Below are 4,783 nucleotides of genomic sequence, written 5' to 3' on the forward strand. Positions count from 1 at the left end.
ATATACTGAAAAACTAAAATTAATAGCATAGGTATAATACAAAAGTACTCACAATGCCTGAATGTTAAAATTTAAGACAAAAGAAAAAGTCTCACTTTGACAACCAACCCATTTCATTACTTTAAATGGATAATGTGACATTTAGAAAGTAACACCTCAATAAACTGACCATACAAATGGAAACATCAAACTTCCTGCTATTAGCAACTTCCGTGTAGAATAAATACAATCAGACATCTGAATAAAATTATGATGGTAACACCTTACCATTCAGTTCAGTTTCTTTTTAACAGTTACCACATAATTTTAAATAGGTACTAGAGAAAAAACGAGTCAACACTTAGCAACACATCTTCTGATCATGAAAAGCTGCACTAAGAAACATGAAGTAACAGCATCATTGTTATTGGAGCACCTGGAATACCCACAGGAGAAAAGAGAGGAAGACATAAATATGTACATTTATCTGGGTGCCACATGGTAGTGATTTTCTCTAAAGATGTCGAGAAATGCAAATAAAAGATAAAAGTTGAAATTGAGATCACCTAATGTTCATGTATAAAATCAGTATTTTTACGAATCTTTATCTTCATTACATGCTTGGGAAAAAATCAAGAGAAAGTCATAATTTCTTTTGAACAATGTTTCTCGAAGAATGTGTATCTAAATTCACAATGATTAAGCTCAGAAGGCATGATATGACTAGGTCCTGTACCTGAAGGAATGCAATCATGAATTGTACAGAACAGGACAGCTCATTAAACTGCAGAGTAATCGGAATAGGTGAGTAAAATGAAAATGACACTGTGACATGTCTGGGACATTCCCCGATGATGGCCAGGGAGCAGTTAATGGAGCGCAGTTAGTATCTGTTCAACTAGCGGTCACTGCTGTTACTCAGACTTGAAGCATGTATTTTAATTACTCACTCTTTGTACCCAGTAGGGCGACTGTCACCAATAATAGTAAACACAGGATCCCAAGAATCACTGAAATGAGATGCCAGGGCACTGAAAACCCTTTAAATAAAAAGAAAGATAATCGTCAGGGGCAGAGCCTTGCCCACTACGAACCTTAACCTGGGATACCATTTGAAACAAAGAGACAATCTTCTCTAAAAATTTTAGAGAAATATATCAAAGAAATTGATTTAAATTTTGGAACCTAGTAATTACAGTTATAAAGTCTCAGATTTCTGATGCCATACACCCATCGTAGAAAACCTACACACAAGAACAGTCCTCTAGGATTTTAAAAGCACTTCCCCTACAGATGGCACAGGTGGCGTAACGTATAGAGTTGTCCAAGCGCTATGCTCTACACCTGAAATTCACATACATTGTGCGTCAACTAGAAGTCAATGAAAAAATTCAGCCAAGTTTAAGAAAAAAGCACTGATGGCAATAGACATAATACACATTTATAAGAATCCACCCTGACATGTATACTCCTTCCTGGGATCACAACTAACCACGGAGAGGAAGGAAAAAGCAGTCATTATTCTTGAAGAATTGGTAGCCAACAGTGGATATTATGGGGCTGGAAATTTAATTGGGGTCCATCCTTAAAAGAGTTTCTAGAAATCAACTGCACTTTCTTTTTCATCAATCCTATTTTTCCCTAGACAATATTACATTTATCTTCCTACTTTTGAGGTCCTCGGTCTGAAAATTCTATCTCTGATTGTCACTAAATTAAGACAGTAAAAGTCATTCTCAATTTACAGTTTGTGACAATATTTGAAGGTAGAGAGCAGGAACAGAAAAGAGAACAGAAGCAGTGCCTGGGTGGCTCAGTTGGTTAAGCATCTGCCTTCTGCTCAGGTCATGATCCCAGGGTACTAGAATGGAGCCCCTGGTGGGCTCCCTCCTCAGCTGGGAAGTCTGCTGCTTCTCCCTCTCTCTGCCTGCCACTCCCCCTGCTTGTGTGCTCTCTCTTTCTCTGTTAAATAAATAAATACTAAAGACAACACCAAAAAGTGAACACTCCTGTTGAATAAATTTCTGTAACTTCTTTGCCAATTAAGGATTGGTAATTATTGGGACACCTGGGTGGCTCAGTCAGTTAAGCATCTGCTTTCAGCTCAAGTCATGATCCCAGGATCCTGGGATCAAGTTCTGCATCAGGCCCCTTGCTCAATGGGGAGCCTGCTTCTCCCTCTGCCTGCCGCTCCCCCTCCTTATGCTCTCTCTCTCTCTCTCTCTTCTGACAAATAAATTAACAAAATCTTTTTTTAAAAAGCCTTTAAAATAAAAAGGGGAAAATAAAGGATTGGTAAATGGTTAAGACACCAAAAAAATTTTTGTCTAAATAAAAACATTGTTTCTAACAAATATTTTCATTTCTCAAACATTCTCTAAGACTTTTATTTCTCTGGGAAATGCAATGTTTTCTTGAGACTCTAATCTGAACTTTACTTTTTAAACCCCTCACAAATTCCTCTTGACACTTTGAATAAAAACATTTTATTAGTTTTGCAAATTGAAAACAATTCATTAATGTCTCCATTCTCACAATTAAAAAAAAAAAAGACTTGTTCTGCCACTCTACACCATTATGGTTTCCTTTACCATTTGAGAACCTGAAGGACAGGCAGGAACCTTTTTCAAATGTCAAAGTTTGACAATCCTTAAGAGATGCTTAAGACATATTACCTGTATCATCAGTTTTCCCAGGCCTTTGAGTCCCACCTGGCCTTAATCTATTTGGTGACTCTGAAGGAGACCGAAGAAATCTCAGGGTGGAATAAATCACTTGCTCATTGCTCATCTCTACGGTAAGAAGGGAACTATGTTTTGCATTAAAACCTCACAACAGGATGATTTCTGTCAAAAGAAAAATTAAAATGTCAGGCTGTGGAAACGTACCAGGGACATACCTAGAGGCTTGCGTGTGTATCTGTATGTGTGAATGCGTGTTTAACTCCTTCCAGTGCCCAAAGCATGTGGACTGAGCCTGATTTATACCAAAAAAGGAAAAACTTACAATACTTCTGTTAAACTCATTTATACTCCTAGTGATTACTGACATCATTATTAAAAAATAAGGAAAGAGTTTTTTTAATCTCCCAATAGATTGAATAGGCTGGGTCCTATTCACCCAGCCAATTTAGCTCAAAATGTTCAACATACATATACAAATGTTGGGCAAAATTGGCACCAGTATAAATCACTGAGACACTTTAAAACTATCAATTCAAAAAACAAAAATTCTGTTTTTGAAATTCTGAAAAAAAATATAAATATCTTGGCTTAAAACGGTTATAATACACATGTTCAGATCTACATATGAATATTTAAAAGTTCTTGCATTCTTTTCAGTTATGACATGACTCTACCAGAGTGTTTCCAAAGTACAATCCATACACCATCTGCAAAGAATTATTAAAGGTTAACATGGCAGATTGGTCAACAATCCAGACTCCAGTGCCCTGTGCAAGATGTGCTGAGTAAAAATCTCTCCGTTGAAGCCCAGTCGCCTGTATTTTTAATCCCAAAAGATACCATATGTATTTGAATATTAGAAATAATTTTCTAGTGTATGTTGCCAGAGAAGCCTCCAGAAAATAAAATTTGTCAACACACAGTCATTAGTTAATATCCATAAAAGATTCAATCTCTTAATGGATATCAATGTAAAGAGAAATTATTAAATACTAAGGTTTTCAATTTTACCTTGCTTCTTATAGGAGTCGTGTGAAAAGAAACAGATAATGTGGAAAACAAATTGCACATGTAACTATATCGCTTTAAATTTTCTATTAATTTACAAAATTTTCTAAACTTAATCACATTTTCCCTAATTTCCATTATACAGCCCTTTAGGGTGGATAATATGTACATCATTCAACACAAAGCAAAAGTCACAGTGTAGAGAGAAAAAGAAAATAACTTTTCGTGAATGTTGCACTACAGTTTTCATATCCTTTACAGTTAATGCAGTTCTAACGCATTCAATAGAAAATACTTTTCTATCACTTCCATATTCACGCCAAGCCATTTATAATCAAATGCCACCTTCCTAGAATCTTTTTTTCCCAGAATCTCTTCTTTATAAGTGGCACGAGTAGGACGCTCAGATAACAGAGATCTGGGGGAAGAGAAGCAGACGTTACCTGTGTCTATGCCACGCAGGGTGGCAGGTGGAGAAAGCTGACCCAGAAAAGAGGAGGAAGAAGCTGGCCTTTCTGGTCCTGGTCCCTTTTGTGCGTGAGGGCTGTAAGACAGCAGGCAGAAATGATTGTTTCTGAATGGTACTCCCACTCAGAAATTTACTGCCCCTCCTCTTGACCAAGTGCTGAAAGGAAACTGTATGAAAAGGCTGATGTTGAGGTATATCTTCTTCCATTTCAACTAACCAACCACTCCATGCTCCTTGCGAAATAACGTTCAAAATCAGTGTCTGAGGACTGAAAATATAAGCGAACACAGCTTTGGAAAAAATAAGAACTAACATCTTAAACAAAAACTAGCATATTTAAAAGAAACTACAAGCAAAAACAAATGATTAAAATGTAAGTACACATATACCTAAGAAATCTTAGCACTAAATTCTTTAACTCATTAATAGCCTGTCTGTTAGAAACTTTCTCTTACATGTTGCTATTTGGAAAAAAAATTCTTTTTTCCATTTATGTGTCCTACAGATATATATAATTTAGAAATTGTTTTAAAACATCCATAATTCCACTATAAAAATTTTGGTGTATATTCTTCCTCTTTTTTATCATCACACTATGATTACTATGAAAGTTAGCATTATTCCATACATATTTTTGATTTAT

The 4,783-nt window shown here is 35.9% G+C and overlaps 1 long non-coding RNA gene across 3 annotated transcripts; it reads right to left on the reverse strand.

The window, feature by feature from the left end:
- LOC117799175 lies at window positions 1–4,371 on the reverse strand. Of its 3 annotated transcripts, XR_004622946.1 has the most exons (4): window positions 4,115–4,371; window positions 2,655–2,825; window positions 930–1,019; window positions 1–13 (listed from the first exon to the last, which is right to left on the reverse strand). It is a non-coding gene; the product is annotated as an uncharacterized LOC117799175 (long non-coding RNA). The 3 variants fall into 3 exon arrangements; XR_004622947.1 differs by lacking the exon at window positions 930–1,019 and having other exon boundaries at window positions 4,115–4,360; XR_004622945.1 differs by lacking the exon at window positions 1–13 and having other exon boundaries at window positions 22–1,019; window positions 4,115–4,357.
- Window positions 4,372–4,783: the final 412 nt, after the last annotated feature.

This window comes from Ailuropoda melanoleuca, unplaced genomic scaffold, assembly GCF_002007445.2.
Source record: "Ailuropoda melanoleuca isolate Jingjing unplaced genomic scaffold, ASM200744v2 unplaced-scaffold44449, whole genome shotgun sequence".
Classification (NCBI taxonomy): Eukaryota; Metazoa; Chordata; class Mammalia; order Carnivora; family Ursidae; genus Ailuropoda; species Ailuropoda melanoleuca.